This window comes from Delphinus delphis, chromosome 11, assembly GCF_949987515.2.
Source record: "Delphinus delphis chromosome 11, mDelDel1.2, whole genome shotgun sequence".
Lineage (NCBI taxonomy): Eukaryota > Metazoa > Chordata > Mammalia > Artiodactyla > Delphinidae > Delphinus > Delphinus delphis.
This window is the reverse complement of record NC_082693.1, coordinates 64,826,301-64,846,379: the sequence shown is the minus strand read 5'-3', so window position 1 is coordinate 64,846,379 and position 20,079 is coordinate 64,826,301. Positions and strand designations below refer to the sequence as shown.

The 20,079-nt window shown below is 36.6% G+C and overlaps 1 protein-coding gene across 1 annotated transcript in view; it reads left to right on the top strand.

Annotated features, from left to right (window-relative positions):
- The first annotated feature begins 237 nt into the window (after positions 1-237).
- LIN7A (lin-7 homolog A, crumbs cell polarity complex component) overlaps positions 238-20,079 on the top strand; it is a 399,161-nt gene continuing 379,319 nt past the window's right edge. Inside the window, exon 1 of the mRNA XM_060025316.1 lies at positions 238-355. The gene's annotated coding sequence lies outside the window, so the exon portion shown is untranslated. The remainder of the gene's footprint in view (positions 356-20,079) is intronic.

Below are 20,079 nucleotides of genomic sequence, written 5' to 3'. Positions count from 1 at the left end.
CAAGTACACATGGAATCATTTGCAAAAATTACTTTATCTCTGCAGCAGGTACATGCTGAGCTGAAATTTGAGCCTGCAGAAACACTGCAAATTTATTCTGATTTAGCAGAGAATTTCTGGAAAATATGCTGACTTTCATGGCTTAGTAAATATTTTTAAAACTTCTAAAGTGAAATGACTCATAGTAATGTAATTATAGACTCCTATTTTGAAACTTTCTTCTTTTTGCCCACATAGTAATTACAATAAAGGCAAGGAGAAAAAGGCGGATGAAAGAATTGTTTTAAAACAAATAACATTCCAGTGGATGGGAAGAACTCTACAACTTCATTTCATTCTAGCAACCAAATATAAGGTATGGGATTCATCCACCAGCCTTATTTTTATTTCTTAAAAAGATGCTAAAATTTAGTGTTAATTAGTAAAAGGTAATAAAAATGTAGCTGTCTTTATCTGAGAAAAACTGGAAAAGGAACGACCTAGGCAAATATTTCCAATCATATTTTTCAAGTTCTTAGGGTTTTTATTTTTTTCATTTTTTTGTTTGTTTTTGTTTTTATCTGTATAGCAATTTCCAGTTGAGGGGGGGAAATCTCATCAATGCAGTTGTGATGGAAAATCCAGTAAAAATGGCTAATATTTTAATCAGATCACCGAAATCCTTGAGAGGTCATTTTAATTCTTCTTCACAGATTATTCCTAAGAAAGTATTCTGTTTCTGTTTTATATTCTTAAACCAAAGCCACTGCTTGTTACTCAATTTTTTGTAATAATACTTTAAATATATAAGAAATGATCTCATTTTCAGGGAACAAATGATGAAAAGGAAAAATATCCTTTATAATAAAATAGTTCATAAAGTGTAGTTGATTACCTAACATTACTTTGGGTTACCAATGTGTGTGTGTGTGTGTGTGTGTGTGTGTGTGTGTGTGTTAAGAAGATATAAAATTAAACTAGAAAATGAAAAACAAGTCCAGTTAACCAAAACAAGAGCTACTCTTATGTAACAAGGAAGTGGGTAATCATTTGGGGGTTTTAAAGACAACACAAATCTTTCAAATGAAGCTATTTTAAAATTGAAGAAAATATGGAGGCAAAGAAATTGCTTACTTTAAGTAGATAGTGAAAAAAGATATCTCATTTACATGCATAAGAAAATTATAAAGTATTTGGACACTTTTTCCAACCATCATTCTGAATGATGAGACTTCAGATGACTCTTGTGATACTTTTCTGTTTTACCTGTTAATACAAATCCCTACCTGTTTTTAGAATTGAACACCTGAATATTTAGAGTTCTAGAGTGTGTTCAGAATTCCCAGTGGAGATATTTTGTGTATAAAAAGGATTTCAATGGACTTCTCTTTGTTATTTGCTTACACTTGCTTTTTTTTTTTTTTTTTTTGCTTAATCCAGATACTCTTATAACTTGGTATGAATATAAAGTTTGCCTCTTTATATCTATATACTTATAACTGTATGTGGATATAGAGTTTCTCTATAACATTATATTGCTTCCTCCCACTGAAACTTTTATTAGCCTAGTATAAACCAACTTATCAGTTTTGAAAGAGTAAGAAAACTGTTATTTTTTTTTGTTTTTTATCATTTTTTTAGTAACATTGTTTCATACCTACGAACTTCAAGTAATGTTTCTGGGAATCTCCCCCTTTCATCTCTGCTGTGACAACCCCAGGAGACAGTACAAAGATTTAGGTTTTTTGATAGACGATTGCACCTGCAAAACTAACTAAAAATGTATGTGTGTGTGAAATGACTAATTTCTGCTTTCTTCTCCTTTGACATTTCTAAAGTCCATTCCTTCGTCACTCCTTCAGTGAGCTAATCTAGTACCCTGCTAGCCCAACTCCCTTTCTGCAGGTTCAACTATCTCCTATCACTCAATTAATTCATAGGGCTTTACTGAGTGCCTCTCCCTCCCCATGCTCAGCAGGATTCTCGGAACACAAAGAATTGTTTATAAATGACTAAGAGGTACTAATAAATCCATCTCTGTTCCCAAGTAGCTCACAGTCTAGTCAGGAAGAAAACACGTCAGCAAGTGCCATATGGTTTGTTAGGCCCTTTAGAGGCAGATGAAAAAGCAATAGTGGAGGACCCAAAAATGGAATGGAAGACCCTAGGATTAAAGTAATCACTCTAAAACATAAATCAGTTGTATCACCATCTTGCCTAAAATCTGTCAGTGGCTTCCCACCTGCCTATGGTGAGAAGTCCAAAGCCCAAAGTCTTTGGCATAGACCTGCCGGTTTCACTTGGGATCTATTCTGCTCCCCTAGAGGGCATTTGGAAATGAGTAGTGTACTATTATCTATTGCTGTCTAATAAATTATTCCCTAACTGAGCACCTTAAAACAACAGATATTTATTATCTCATATGAGCTTCTCTGGATCTGGAATCAGAATGAGTTAGTTAGCTAAGTGGTTCTGGCTCTAATCAAGTGGTAGCCAGGTGGTCTGTTGGTCAGAACTATGATCATGCCAATGGGCAGGGGTATCGAGTTCATGCTCACTTACGTGGCTGTTGGCAGGAAGCTTCAGTTCAAGGGACTGTTCAGAGGACATGGCAGCTGGCTTTCCCCTGAGCAAGATGAGTGATTGAGTGATGGATTGATTAAGTGATGTGATATATGTGTGTGTGTGTGTGTGTGTGTGTGTGTGTGTGTGTGTGTGTGTGTGTGTGTGTGTGAGAGAGAGAGAGAGAGAGAGAGAGAGAGAGACCAAGACAGACTCCACAATCTTTTATGACCCAATCTCATCTCAGAAGGGCAATTTATCACTTCTCCTTTATGCTATTGGTCACACAGACAAACTTCGGTACAATGTGGGAGGAGACTATACAAGGGTGTGAATAGGAAGAGTCTGGATGATTGGGGACCATCTTGTTGGCTGGCTGCCAAAAGTAAGAATACTTTTGCTTTGTCGTAGTGACTGGAGTTTACTTATTAACATGGGCAAAGACCAAGGATACTAAAATCTTGTACAGGAAAGAATTATAGCCCCTTACCAAACTGCCAAGAGTGTTGCCAAATAGTTCTTCTACACTTTGTATATACTGCCTTTTCCTACATGCACACACCTGGCTCTATTCATACCTGGCTTCTCACAGTTCCCTATAAAATCCTAGTCCTTCACCTTCCAGAAATCTTCCTTCTGACTGCAGTGCCTTCTTCACCTTGGCAATGCTTCCAACTCTCTCTTTAGGATTTAGTACAAATCTCTTCATCTCCTAGATGCATTCCCTGATCACATTAAGCAGATGAGCCCTTGCTTTTCTCTGCCCTATTCATATATTTGTTATAGCATACACTACTGTAATTACCTTTACCAACCCTTCTCCCCTGGAAGACTGTGAGCCCCTGCAGAAATATGTGTTATAATGTTAGTTTAACCTCAGTGTCCCCATACCTTACACAGTTCCCACACACAGCAAACACTTCTTAATACAAGTTAGTTGAATGAATGACCAAATTAGTGGCATGTTGTCTGTGTTTGTGTACCTGTGTGTACTGGCATTGTGCCACTTAAGAGAGAATTGCAGAGTGTAAAAGCCTGAGAACAACTGATCTGCTCTGTTTCAATCCAGACACTGCTTGGTTCCATTTGTTTCCCGTTAAAGTACAAATTTGCCTTCACATCCCATAATCTATTTTTGAAATAAACGTTTTATATCTTTGCCAAAAGGATAACCGAAAGTTATATTTTCATAGATCATGTCTATAAATTTTAGGGGGCACTACCTGATTAATACACTTATTTTTCAGAAAATGTTTAAGAGTTTAAGATCCTCTCTAAATCAAGAAAGAATAATCCTGCTTCGGTGCATTTAATGATGTTTAACTGTTGAACTCAAAGAGTTAATATAAATTCTAAATGTGCTATGTTACAGCCTATAGACTTTATTAAAATGAATCTGCAGTAATAGGACAAAAGGTTACTATCCTAAGAGAGTTATTACAAGCATTAGATGAGCCAAGTTATGGGCAAGAGAAATCTAAAGCTATGAAGACTGACGCTTACTATTCTAAAAGAGCTAATGCAATATCCAAATGCATTTACCTAAGGAGTAGTTTATTAACTGAAGCACCTATGCTGTTTAGGAATAATTTGGGAGCCTCTTAGGGCTTGGAGTTTTGCTCCTAGAGCTGGATTCCAGAATTGTCCAGTTTCATGAATTTGTATTTATGAAAGATTCGGCCTCCCAGTCATGATTGTGCCCTGACAGACTTCTGCCAAACCTTCCAGATGTTGAGTGACTTCCTGGACCTTCACCTGCTCCAAAACTCCTCTGTTATTCTGCTTGGAGACATGACTAGTTCGATGTATGCTCATTTGTTCAGGTAGCCCTTTCAGCAAAGAGCTATTGAATATCAACTATATGTCAGGCATACATGGATACAGAGGCCAAGAAGACAGATGCTTTTTGTTAGATCGCATGATGTATATGTTCTAGTAGTCAGATACAGAAAATAATAACTTAGCACACTATAACACAACATATAACTATATTTGAGATAAGGATGTGGGCTATGATAAAAATAAAACAAAGTAAAGGGCAAGTGAGCAAATTCCCTTAGGAAGTGATATTAAACTAAGACCTGATCTATAGGAAGGAACTGCCAATGGGAATATATGGGGGAAGAGAACTTTAGAGAGAGGGACAGATGGAACACTTTTAAGGTCTCTGTGGATGGAACAAGCTTGATAGGTATGGGAGTTAGAAAGTTAACAGGTGATGTTGGAGCATGTTTAAAGGTTGAGAGTTGCTGTATTAGAGACAGGAAGAGCTAGATCCTGAAGGATCTTATAGACTACAGAAAGGAATTTAGATTTTACTCTAAATGCAGTTGAGAGCTATTGGATGGATTTCAAAAACAGAAGTGTATCTGATTTATGCTTATAGAGTTTGGGGGTTTTGAGCCTCCTATTCTGGTCTTTACCATAACCATTAGCTCCTGAATCTGACATCTGTAACAAAAGGCCTTCAAAGAGGTGGCTTTGGGATTGCTAATGACACACTGTCCCTTTTTTCTACGATGTTTATATTTTATGGAACTTTAATACTGAATCCCATCTTGACTCAAGTTCAGGAAGCCCTTTCTCCTAGATTCTGTATTCCAGTTTTACCTGTCATGTAGACAGGCACTTAATTCTTCAATCATTCTTAGCCTTTGCTAATTCTCTTGTCAGGTCCGTATTAGAGAGCTATAAGGAAATTTCACCCTCTCCCCTTGCAAACAACCAACCAACCAACAAACAAACAGAACAAAACCTAAACAACCAACCAAACAAAACCCCCAAACGTCAACATCTTAAACCCCCTTCTGGACTTCATAAGACTCAAGAAAAGTTGAGTGCATTAGCGCCCCCCCAAAAAATACAATTTTAATACTGCCAAATAGTGCCAAATACCCTTATTCTTTCACTGTCATAACTGATAGTAATTTTCCAAATTACAGTACACTCAATGGCTATTCTAGACCCAGAACATCCAGTCTGCTTAATAAAGTTCTTAACCTACTAACCTTAGAAAGAAGATCAGTCATTTTAAAGATATTCCTCACCCCTTTCCTCAAAAACATTCTCCTTGACATCATCAAGACCATGCTTTTCCCATGTATGTTCTCTGTGATGGGAAAACATTAAAAACAAGCAAGAGTCACTTGGTATAAACAAGTACAGAGGAGGCAGAAGCTCAGCTAAGTAGACGCCTCCTTTGTAATTTATAATTTGTCTTCCTGGGAGCAGATGCTTTAGGAAGTGAACTAAATATTTTGTCTTTGAACAACACTGTTTTGAATGACACTTAGACCACAATCAATATTTGAATTAAAAATGTAACTTAAAGGGCTTCCCTGGTGGTGCAGTGGTTGAGAGTCCGCCTGCCGATGCAGGGGACATGGATTCGTGCCCTGGTCTGGGAAGATCCCACATGCCGCGGAGTGGCTAGGCCCGTGAGCCATGGCCGCTGAGCCTGCACGTCCGGAGCCTGTGCTCCACAACGGGAGAGGCCACAGCAGGGAGAGGCCCGCGTACCACACACACACAAAAAAAATGTAACTTAAAAAAACACACAATTTCCTTAAGCATGAACATTTATTCTTTTCAGGATTAGATAAGCAATAATAGAAGAGTGACTGACTTTTGCCCTGTGTACTCCTTTGTTGCTTACCTCATGTGCAATGCCTGTTGATTTTGACAATGCTGCATGTAGTAGCACTCTATAAGACTCTACAGAAGGCAAATAAATTTGAATCTCAACACTGTAAATGCATTGTGGTAATTAAAAAGACCAAACTATTATAATTAAGTTGTAATTAAGATATGTAACAAAAAAAAAAGATATGTAACAAAATTCTTAAATTTCTATGAAAGACAAAATACGTAGAGCAAAGCAAAGACTTTTACTATAAAAACTAAATTAAATCTATACTAGGGATTTAGTTATGTTGTATATAACTGAATGGTAATCAGATTTTTTTGTGATTGTTATGATAACCCCAAAGTTGACTTGTTTCTCCACAAATAGTATTAGAAAATAACATTTAAGTGATTTATTGCAGTATACATTTAAATCAATTCAAAATAAATAATCCTGTGAATGTTTAACTGAGCTGCTGCAATTTTACTTTTGGTAATTTGATCAAGGTTTTTGTGCAAGATCTAGATCTAAGAGATTTGGGGTTTGTAGGCAGTATTCTTCCTCTGTCTCTCAAAACTACACTTAATCAGCTTAGGTTAGAAAGATGACAATCAGAAAGCTTCCCAAGGAAAAAACACAACCCACTTCAAATTTCTCTTTGGAAATGGAATGTAGGTTAAAAAAATTTTTTTAAATAACAGTAATACCATTGGCATGCAATCAAAACAGATTTATTAAGAACAAAAGAGCATAACTATTTTAACTCTACTTTAAACTTACCTGTAACCTCCCCTCTTATTAACAAAAAGAACCAAGATGTCTAACCATACGGTAGAGGCAAATTAACAAAATTTGAGGTGTACACTTTGAAAATACATCAGGTCAAAATACAAGTGGAAGCATTGATAATGAACATGTGTAGCTAACATTTATCCAAGAGGAGAGAGAAATGGAGAAACTTAAGAACATTTAAAAACTATGATTTTTTTCCACTCACTCAAATAACCTTTGATATAGGCCAAACAAGTTGTAAATCCCAGTTCAACAAAAGCAAATGAGTAAATATAATAGGGAGAACCAGGGAGAGATTGTTATAATAGAGAGGCTAGGAGTTCAGGCTCCTGAATCAGACAGTCCTTGCTTTCAGTCCTTGCTCTATCACTTATTAGCTGTGTGATGTGGAGCAAGTCTCTTATTCTAATACTCAGTTTCCTCGTGTGTAAAATGGGAATAATACTGGTGAGCTTAAGTGAGATAATGCATATAAAGCACTTGGTGCAGTGCCTAATTCATAATTGGTACTAAACAAATGGTTATTTCCATTCATTGATTCAGCATGTATTTATTAGGCATCAGATATATGCCAAGCATTCTGTTGGCTAATTGGAATATAACAGGAGCAAAATTCTGTTGTCATCAAATTTATAGTTTAGTTAGGAAAGAAACTTAAATAATCAATTACAAGAAAAGTGCTGTGGGAGTATGGGAGTACATGATCATTCTTGAAAAAAGTGGGGGAAGGAGGTAAGCCAGAGAAGGCTGCTTGAAGGACATGATTTTTAAATGTGGAAATGCAATAATAGACAGGGGTTGAGCAAGAAACAAGTACAAGAGTGTTCCAAGCAGAGGGAAAAGCTTATGAAAATAGCTATAATTTTTTCAGAGGTTCAGATAGACATATGCCTTTCTCATCTTCATCTCTGGCCATGCTGTAACCTCTGTCTGGAGCACACTTGAGCCTCTTTGTATTCTCCCTGCCCCATCTCACCTCACCCAGACACAGCGGTTACTAACAGTCAAGTGAAGACATGGCCAGGACTTGTAATGTCGTCTTAGTGCTTTTTAAGCCACATAAAATAATATGGAATTTATCTTCAGGGTCACAGAAAATTGGAGGCTTTTAAGTACATGCACATGAGTGTGTGTGTGTGTGGGTATCAGACAGTGTTGTTTCCTGGAGGGTTGTAGTCCCCATTGCATTTTACTAGGGCAGCATCAAGTTACCTTGGAGAAAGGAGAAATGGATCTTTCTGGGCTGCCGAGAAAAGAGGGCCATACATGGAATAGTCCAGAAGCATCAAGTAATAGCATTAATTTAAGTTTCAGATAGTTTCATGGTCAATGTACAAACAGTATCTGCCATGATACTAGACTTTTTTTTTTTTTTTTTGCGGTATGTGGGCCTCTGACTGTTGTGGCCTCTCCCGTTGTGGAGCACAGGCTCCGGACGCGCAGGCTCAGCAGCCATGGCTCACGGACCCAGCCACTCCGCGGCATGTGGGATCTTCCCGGATCGGGGCACGAACCTGTGTCCCCTGCATCGGCAGGTGGACTCTCAACCACTGCACCACCAGGGAAGCCCTAGACTTTTTTTTTTTTTTTACAATCACAGACAATTTATTATTCAAAAAAAAAAAAAAAACTGAGGCATAAGGACTCAAAGAAATTAACAGAAGATATTTTACAAGGGACCTTGAAATACTAGACTATTTGATATATAAATCACAAAGGAAAACTGTACCCAGCAGAATATAAATGTTTAAATGTGCAGAATATATAGTTCAAAATACTTAGTAATGGCAGTGATGACAACAGAAGCATGACGGTACACTGAGAAAACTCACAGAAGACTTTATGCCAAATTATGACCCAAGAAATGGACCATTCAGGTCAGAGACAGAAGAGAAACTGGGGAATAATTTGATTTGCCTAGTGTACTCCAGATAAACTCCAAATTCTTCAACCTAACTTACAATGCCCTCCATGAACTATCCTCTCTTTCCCTCCCCTTCCTCATCTCTTACCAGATCTCTAAGTTGCTTTATGACTGGTTCTCACTCTCCTCTGCTAATACACATTGTTTTATTTTGCTAGACCATTCTTTTCTTTTTTCCTAAGATAATTCCTCCTCAGCCTGAAGATCCCTCCTTGTACATTGCCTCTTCCAGGAAGACTTTTCTAAGTATAGTAGGTGCCTCTGTTTCCACTGTCTTAGCACTTATCACAATCCACTCTCTGCCACAGTAAACTCTAACTTCTGAGGGTAAGGATCAGGCTTATCTTGGTATCCTTGATATCTAGCATGGTAATGTTACATGGTAGATATTTAATAGGTGTCTTCTGGAGACTGTATCTGATTGACCAGTTGACTTAAAGAGTGAGTGAATGAATAAGGGAATAAAAGACACACACACAGTCCCTCCCATCAGGAAGCTTGCACAAGCCTCTTAAATAGCCTCATCCACCAGAGGGCAGACAGCAGAAGCAAGAATAACTACAGTCCTGCAGCCTGTGGAACGAAAAACACATTCACAGAAAGAGAGACAAAATGAAAAGACCGAGGGCTATGTCCCAGTTGAAGGAACAAGATAAAACCCCAGAAAAACAATTAAATGAAGTGGAGATAGGCAAACTCCCAGAAAAAGAATTCAGAATAATGATAGTGAAGATGATCCAGGACCTTGGAAAAATAATGGAGGCAAAGATCGAGAAGATGCAAGAAATGTTTAACAAAGACCTATAAGAAGTAAAAAAGAAACACCTAGAAGAATTAGGGAACAAATAAACAGAGATGAACAATACAATAACTGAAATGAAAAATACACTACAAGGAATCTATAGAAGAATAACTGAAACAGAAAACGGATAAGTGACCTGGAAGACAGAATGATGGAATTCACTGCCACGGAAAGAATAAAGAAAAAAGAATGAAAAGAAATGAAGACAGCCTAAGAGAACTCTGGGACAACATTAAACGCACCAACATTCGCATTATAGGGGTCCCAGCAGAGGAGAGAGAGAAAGGACCCGAGAAAATATTTGAAGAGGTTATAGTCGAAAACTTCCCTAACATGGGAAAGGAAATAGCCACCCAAGTCCAGGAAGTGCAGAGAGTGTCAGGCACGATAAACCCAAGGAGAAACATGCTGAGACACATAGGAATCAAATTGACAAAAATTAAAGACAAAGAAAAATTATTAAAAGGAACAAGGGAAAAACGACAAATAACATACAAGGGAACTCCCATAAGGTTAACAGCTGATTTCTCAGCAAAACTTCTACCAGAAGGGAGTGGCATGATGTATTTAAAGTGATGAAAGGGAAGAACCTACAACCAAGATTACTCTACCCAGCAAGGATCTCATTCAGATTCGATGGAGAAATCAAGAGCTTTACAGACAAGCAAAAGCTAAGAGAATTCAGCACCACCAACCAGCTCTATAGCAAATGCTAAAGGAACTTCTCTAAGTGGGCAACACAAGAGAAGAAAAAGACCTATAAAAACAAACCCAAAACAATTAAGAAAATGGTAATAGGAACATACATATCAATAACTACCTTAAACGTAAATGGATTAAATGCTCCAACCAAAAGACATAGACTGGCTGAATGCTGAGTGGATACAAAAACAGGACCCATATATATGCTGTCTACAAGAGACCCACTTCAGACCTAGGGACACATACAGACTGAAAGTGAGGGGATGGAAAAAGTTATTCCATGCAAATGGAAATCAAAAGAAAGGTGGAGTAGCAATTCTTATATCAGACAAAATAGACTTTAAAATAAAGAGTGTTACGAGAGACAAAGAAGGACACTACATAATGATCAAGGGATCAATCCAAGAAGAAGATATAACAATTGTAAATATTCATGCACCACACATAGGAGCACCTCAATACATAAGGCAAATGCTAACAGCCATAAAGGGTAAATCGACAGTAACAAAATCATAGTAGGGGACTTTAACACCCCTCTTTCACCAATGGACAGATCATCCAAAATGAAAATAAATAAATAAACACTAACTTTAAATGATACAATAAACAAGATGGACTTGATTGATATTTATAGGACATTCCATCCCAAAACAGCAGATTACACTTTCTTCTCAAGTGCTCATGGAACATTCTCCAGGATAGATCATATCTTGGGTCACAAATCAAGCCTTGGTAGATTTAAGAAAATTGAAATTGTATCAAGTATCTTTTCCAACCACAATGCTGTGAGACTATATCAATTACAGGAAAAACCTGTAGAAAATACAAACACAAGGAGGCTACTGAATACACTACTAAATAACCAAGAGATCACTGAAGAAATCAAAGAGGAAATCAGAAAATACCTAGAAAAAAATGAAAACACGACGACGCAAAACCTATGGGATGCAGCAAAAGCAGTTCTAAGAGGGAAATTTATAGCAATACAATCCTACGTCAAGAAACAAAAAACATCGCAAATAAACAACCTAACCTTACACCTAAAGCAATTAGAGAAAGAAGAACAAAAAAACCCCAAAGTTAGCAGAAGGAAAGAAATCATAAAGAACAGATCAGAAATAAAAAGAAATGAAGAAAATGATGGCAAAGATCAATAAAACTAAAAGCTGGTTCTCTGAGAAGATAGTTAAAATTGATAAACCATTAGCTAGACTCATCAAGAAAAACAGGGTGAAGATTCAGATCAATAGAATTAGAAATGAAAAAGGAGAAGTAATAACTGACACTGCAGAAATACAAAAGATCATGAGAGATTACTACAAGCAACTCTATGTCAATAAAATGAACAACCTGGAAGAAATGGACAAATTTTTAGAAAAGCACCACGTTCTGAGACTGAACTAGGAAGAAATAGAAAATATAAACAGACCACACACAAGCACTCAAATTGAGAGAGAGATTAAAAATCTTCCAACAAACAAAAGCCCAGGACCAGAAGACTTCACAGGCAAATTCTATCAAACATTTAGAGAAGAGCTAACACCTATCCTTCTCAAACTCTTCCAAAGTATAGCAGAGGGAGGAAGACTCCCAAACTCATTCTATGATGCCACCATCACCCTGATACCAAAACCAGAATAAGATGCCACAAAAAAAGAAAACTACAGATCAATATCACTGATGAACATAGATGCAAAAATCCTCAACAAAATACTAACAAACAGAATCCAACAGCACATTAAAAGGATCATACACCATGATCTAGTGGGGTTTATCCCAGGAATGCAAGGATTCTTCAATATACGCAAATCAGTCAATGGGATAAACGATACTCACAGACTGCAGGAGAAAAAGCATATGATCATCTCAGTAGATGCAGAAAAACTTTTGACAAAGTTCAACACCCAGTTAGGATAAAAACCATCCAAAAAGTAGGCATAGAGGGAAGCTAACCTCAACATACTAAAGGCCATATATGACAAACCCATAGCAAACATCATTCTCAATGGTGAAAAACTGAAATCATTTCCTCTAAGATCAGGAAGAAGACAAGGTTTCCCACTCTCACCACTATTATTCAACGTAGTTTTGCAAGTTTTAGTCACAGCAATCAGAGAAGAAAAAGAAATAAAAGGAATCCAAACCGGAAAAGAAGAAGTAAAATTGTCACTTTTTGCAGATGACACGATACTATACATAGAGAATCCTAAAGATGCTACCAGAAAACTACTAGAGCTAATCAATGAAATTGGTAAAGTAGCAGGATTCAAAATTAATGCACAGAAATCTCTTGCATTCCTATACACAAATGATGAAAAATCTGAAAGAGAAATTAAGGAAAGACACCCACTTACCATGGCAACAAAAAGAGTAAAATAGCTAGGAATAAACCTACGGAAGGAGGCAAAAGACCTGTATGGAGAACACTATAAGACACTGATGAAAGAAATTAAAAGTGATACAAACAGATGTTTGTATCATGTTCTTGGATTGGAAGAATCAACATTATGAAAATGACTATACTACCCACAGCAATCTGTAGATTCAATACAATCCCTATCAAACTACCAATGGCATTTTTCACAGAACTAGAGCAAAAAATTTCACAATTTGTACAGAAACACAAAAGACTCCGAATAGCCAAAGCAATCCTGAGAAAGAAAAACAGCTGGAGGAATCAGGCTCCCTGACTTCAGACTATGCTACAAAGCTACAGTAATCAAGACAGTATGGTGGCACAAAAACAGAAATATAGATCAGTGGAACAGAATACAAAGCCCAGAGGTAAACCCACATACATATGGTCACCTTATCTTTGATAAAGGAGGCAAGAATATACAGTGGAGAAAAGACTGCCTCTTCAATAAATGGTGCTGGGAAAACTAGACAGCTACATGTAAAAGAATGAAATTAGAACACTCCCTAACACCATACACAAAAATCAACTCAAAATAGATTAAAGACCTAAATGTAAGGCCAGACACTATAAAACTCTTAGAGGAAAGCATAGGCAGAACACTCCATGACATAAATCACAGCAGGATCCTTTTTGAACCACTACCTAGAGAAATGGAAATAAAAACAAAAATAAACAAATGGGACCTAATGAAACTTAAAAGCTTTTGCACAGCAGAGGAAACCATAAACAAGACAAAAAGACAACCCTCAGAATAAGAGAAAATATTTGCAAATGAAGCATATGACAGAGGATTATTCCCCAAAATTTACAGGCAGCTCATGCATCTCAATATCAAAATAACAAACAACCCAATTCAAAAATGGGCAGAAGACCTAAATAGACATGTCTCCAAAGAAGATATACAGATTGCCAACAAACACATGAAAGAATGCTCAACATCATTAATCATTAGAGAAATGCAAATCAAAACTACAATGAGACATCATCTCACACCGGTCAGAATGGCCACCATCAAAAAATCTACAAAGAATAAATACTGGAGAGGGTGTGGAGAAAAGGGAACCCTCTTGCACTGTTGGTGGAAATGTAAATTGATATAGTCACTATGGAGAACAGTATGGAGGTTCCTTTAAAAACTAAAAATAGAACTGCCATACAACCCAGCAATCCCACTCCTGGGCATATACCCTGAGAAAACCATAATTCAAAAAGAGTCATATATCACAGTGTTCATTGCGGCTCTATTTACAATAGCCAGGATGTGGAAGCAATCTAAATGTCCATCGACAGATGAATGGATAAAGATGTGGCACATACATACAATGGAATATTACTCAGACATAAAAAGAAAGGAAATTGAGTTATTTGTAGTGAGGTGGGTGGACCTAGAGTCTCTCATACAGAATGAAGTAAGTCGGAAAGAGAAAAAGAAATACTGTATGCTAACACATATATATGGAATCTAAAAAAAATTAATTAAATTAAATGATTCTGAAGAACCTATGGGCAGGACAGGAATAAAAACGCAGACATAGAGAATAAACTTGAGGACACAGGGAGGGGGATGGGTAAGCTGGGATGAACTGAGAGAATGGCATGGACATATATGCACTACCAAATGTAAAATAGATAGCTAGTGGCAAGCAGCCCTATAGTACAGGGAGATCAGCTCAGTGCTTTGTGACCACCTAGAGGGGCGGGATAGGGAGGGTGGCAAGGAGATGCAAGAGGGAGGAGATATGGGGATATATGTATATGTATAGCTGATTCACTTTGTTATACAGCAGAAACTGTCACACCATTGTAAAGCAGTTATACTCCAATAAACATGTTTAAAAAAAAAAAGCTAAGAGAATTCAGCACCACTGAACCAGCTTTATAGCAAATGCTAAAAGAACTTCTCTAAGTGGGAAACACAAGTGAAGAAAATACCTACAAAAACAAACCCAAAACAATTAAGAAAATGGTAATAGGAGCATACATATTGAGAATTACCTTAAATGTGAATGAATTAAATGCTCCAACCAAAAGACACAGGCTCACTGAATGGATAAAAAACAAGACCCATCTATATGCTGTCTACAAGAGACCCACTTCAGACCTAGGGACGCATACAGAGTGAAAGTGAGGGGATTGAAAAAGATATTCCATGCAAATGGAAATCAACAGAAAGCTGGACTAGTAATACTCAGATAAAATAGACATTATAATAATGTTTCAAGAGACAAGGAAGGACACTACATAATGATCAAGGGATCAATCCAAGCAGAAGATATAACAATTATAAATATATATGCACCCGGCATAGGAGCACATCAATACATAACGCAAATGCTAACATCTATAAAAGAGGAAATCTACAGTTACACAGTAATAGTGGGGAACTTTAACGATTCAATTACAACAATGGACAGGTCATCCAGACAGAAAAGTAATAAGGAAACACAAGTTTTAAATGACACAATAGACCAGATAGATTTAATTGATATTTATAGAACATTCCATCCAAAAAACAGCAGATTGCACTCTCTTCTCAAGTGCACATGGAACATCCTCCAGGATAGATCACATCTTGGGTCACAAATCAAGCCTTGGTAAATTTAAGAAAATTGGAATCATATCAAGCATCTTTTGTGACCACAGTGCTATGAGATTAGAAATCAATTACAGGGAAAAAAATGTAAAAAGTACAAATGCATGGAGGCTAAACAATACATTACTAAATAACCAAGAGATAACTGAAGAAATTAAAGAGGGAATCAAAAATTACCTAGAGACAAATGACAATGAAAACACGATGATCCAAAACCTATGGGAAGCAGAAAAAGCAGTTGTAAGAGAGAAGTTTATAGCAATACAATCCTACCTTAAGAAACAAGAAAAATCTCACATACACAATCTAACCTTACACCTAATGGAACTAGCGAAAGAAGAAGAAACAAAACCAAACTTAGTAGAAGAAAAGAAATCATAAAGATCATAGCAGAAATAAATAGAAGCAAGCAAAGTAATAGCAAAGATCAATAAAACTAAAAGCTGGTTCTTTGAGAAGATAAACAAAATTGGTAAACCTTTACCCAGACTCATCAAGAAAAAGAGGGAGAGGACTCAAATCAATAAAACTAGAAATGAAAAAGAGAATTTACAACAGACACCACAGGAATACAAAGCATCCTAAGAGACTACTGCAAGCAATTCTATGCCATTAAAATGTAGCCTGCAAGAAATGGACAAATGCTTGGAAGGTATAACCTTCCAAGACTGAACCAGGAAGAAATAGAACATATGAACAGACCAATCACAAATAATGAAATTGAAACTGTGGTTAAAAGTCTTCCAACAAACAAAAGTCCTGGTCCTGTTGATGGCTTCACAGGTGAATTTTATCAAACGTTTAGAGAAGAGCTAACACCCATCCTCAAACTCTTCCAAAAAATTGCAGAGGAAGGAACACTCCCAAACTCATTCTACGAGGCCACCATCACCCTGATACCAAAACCAAAGATACTACAAAAAAAGAAAATTGCAGACCAGTATCATTGGTGAATATGATGCAGAAATCCTCAACAAAATATTAGCAAACAGAATCCAACAATACATTAAAAGGATCATGCACCATGATCAAGTTGGATTTATCCCAGGGGTGCAAGGATTCTTCAATATACACAATTCAATCAATGTGATACACCATATTAACAAACTGCAGAATAAAAACCATATGATCATCTCAATAGATGCAGAAAAAGCTTTTGACAAAATTCAACACCGATTTATGATAAAAACTCTCCAGAAAGTGGGCATAGAGGGAACCTACCTCAACATAGTAAAGACCATATATGACAAGCCCACAGCAAACATCATTCTCAATGGTGAAAAACTGAATGCATTTCCTCTAAGATCAGGAACAAGACAAGGATGTCCATCTCACCATTGTTATTCAACATAGTTTTGGAAGTCCTAGCCACGGCAATCAGAGAAGAAAAAGAAATAAAAGGAATCCAAATTGGAATAGAAGAAGTAAAACTGTCACTGTTTGCAGATGACATGATATTAGACATAGATAATCCTAAACATGCCAACAGAAAACTACTAGAGCTAATCAATGATTTTGGTAAAGTTGCAGGATATGAAATTAACGCACAGAAATCTCTTGCATTCCTATACACTAACAACAAAAGATCAGAAAGAGAAATTAAGGAAACGATCCCATTCACCATTGCAACCAGAAGAATAAAATACCTAGGAATAAACCTACCTAAGGAGATAAAAGACCTGTACTCAGAAAACTGTAAGACACAGATGAAAGAAATCAAAGCTGACACAAACAGATGGAGAGATATACTATGTTATTGGATTGGAAGAATCAATATTGTGAAAATGACTATACTACTCAAAGCAATCTACAGATTTAATGCAATCCCTATGAAATTACCAATGGCATTTTTTTACAGAACTAGAACAAAAAATATTAAAATTTGTATGGAGACAAAAAAGACCTCGAATAACCAAAGCAATCTTGAGGGAAAAAAGCAGAGCTGGAGGAATCAGACTCCCTGACTTCAGACTATACTACAAAGCTACAGTAATTAAGACAATATGGTACTGGCACAAAAACAGAAATATAGATCAATGGAACAGGATAGAAAGCCCAGAGATAAACCCATGCACCTATCGTCAACTAATCTATGACAAAGAAGGCAAGGATATACAATGGAGAAAAGGCAGTCTCTTCAATAAGTGGTGCTGGGAAAACTGGACAGCTACATGTAAAAGAATGAAATTAGAACACTCCTTAATACCATACACAAAAATAAACTCAAAATGCATTAAAAACCTAAATGTAAAGCCAGACTCTATAAAACTCTTAGAGGAAGACATAGGAAGAACACTCTTTTACATAAATCACAGCAAGATCTTTTTTGACCCACCTCCTAGAGTAATGGAAATAACAACAAAAATATACAAATGGGACCTAATGAAACTTCAAAGATTTTGCACAGCAAAGGAAACTATAAACGGGACAAAAAGACAACCCTCAGAATGGGAGAAAATATTTGCAAATGAATCAACAGACAAAGGATTAATCTCCAAAATACATAAACAGCTCATGCAGCTCAATAACAAAAAATCAAAGAACCCAGTCAAAAAATGGGCAGAAGACCTAAATAGACATTTCTCCAAAGAAGACATACAGATGGTCAAGAGGCACATGAAAAGCTGCTCAACATCACTAATTATTAGAGAAATGCAAATCAAAACTACAATGTGGTATCACCTCACACTACGTAGAATGGGCCTCATCAGAAAATCTACAAACAACAAATGCTGGAGAGTGTGTGGAGAAAAAGGAACCCTCTTGCAGTGTTGGTGGGAATGATATAGCCACTATGGAGAACAGTATGGAGGTTCCTTAAAAAACTAAAAATAGAACTACCATATGACCCAGCAATCCCGCCACTGGGCATATACCCAGAGAAAACCATAATTCAAAAGGACACATGCACCTCAATGTTCATTGCGGCACTATTTACAGTAGCCAGGTCGTGGAAGCAACCTAAATGCCCATCGAATTTAAGCCTCAGAAAAATTAATGCCTTGCTGAAGACTAAACTGATAGTATGTAGAAGAGCTTGGAATAGAATCAAATTAGATATAGTAAGATTTTGAGTTAGAGAGTAAAGTGTAAACACAAAAATATTTTTATGGAGTTGTAGAAAAAGATAGATTACTGGGTAGACTCACTTGTATTGATATTTACAGTGAAACAAATATGGTCACCTTTGATGCCAGTATAAACTTTGATGTTCCACAGTTTTATGGACATGATATAATAATTGTACTTTTTTAAAACTTCAAAATATGTGGGTAAAAGTATTGTGGTCTAACTAGTATTTGAATCTTGGGTAAAGCATGTACTTTTCTTCTTGGGTCATGTGGTCATGATTTATTCACGATGCAAAAGCTGAGAGCTGGAAATCCAGCTCCAGATATCCTAGATCTGCTGATTAACAAATATCAGCATTTTGACCAGCAGCATTTGCACAATTTTTCTCAGAGTAAACGTATTATTAGGAGTGGAAGTTTAAAAAAATCTAAATCTCAAATACCTTTAATGCACATTAATTAAAATAAATTATAAATGACACCCCCAAGCTTGAATAACTAGAATATTGAGAGAATAAGAAACTTAAAGTTCCTGATATGAGTATTTTGAAAATACAAAGCAATTGGCCAGGCTTTAACATCAAGTAAATAGTAGAATAGAAGTTTGAAGAATATTTATAAGTCAGTCACCTATCAAGACACTAAAATATAACATTAGCAAGGTTTGGGTGATGCTCCTTTCTTGTTAGATCTTACTATCATAAGATTTATATCCTATCACCCATAAATGTAGTAATTTATTTGCAAGAAGATCTATGAGATTTTAGTTTTATGATTGTTATTTTTATTATTAACCTTGAGCTTTTGATGCTTGTTTACTTGGGTGTTATGGAAAATTGTACTTAATCTTTGTGGTTTTTTTTTTAGGAAATTAGATTTTAAATCGTTCATATTTAAGCTGCTGGCAATTACTTAATTGATCTTGTTATCACTGACACAATTTCTTTACAATAGAATTAAGTCAGTATGTACACAAGATTGTTCAGAGTCTCACAGAATTAGAAATGAATGAATTAATATCACTTATGATTAAATAAAAATAGTGTATGAATATAACAGAAACATCTGTAAAAAATAATATCATTACAATATCAGCAAGAATCTGTGAACTTTGGGTTTCCCTGGTGGCGCAGTGGTTGAGAATCTGCCTGCAAATGCAGGGGACACGGGTTCAAACACTGGTCTGCGAAGATCCCACATGCCTCAGAGCAACTAGGCCCGTGAGCCACAACTACTGAGCCTGCATGTCTGGAGCCTGTGCTCCACAACAAGAGAGGCCGCGATAGTGAGAGGCCCGCGCATCGCGATGAAGAGTGGTCCCTGCTTGCCGCAACTAGAGAAAGCCCTCGCACAGAAACGAAGACCCAACACAGACAAAAATAAATAATAAATAAAATTAAAAAAAAAAAAAAAAAGAATCTGTGAACTTAAACCAAGTATCCTGAATTTCTATAGAGGATTACCAGACCCCAGCCAGTTGGGACTAATACCTATGTTCTCGTCTTGTTTTTGAATGATGTATAATGTCTGAGCTGGGCCCCAAACCTTGGATGAGATACTCCAGGTACTTTTTCCTACCTCTCTGCTGCCTGGCTGCAGAAAACCCTGTG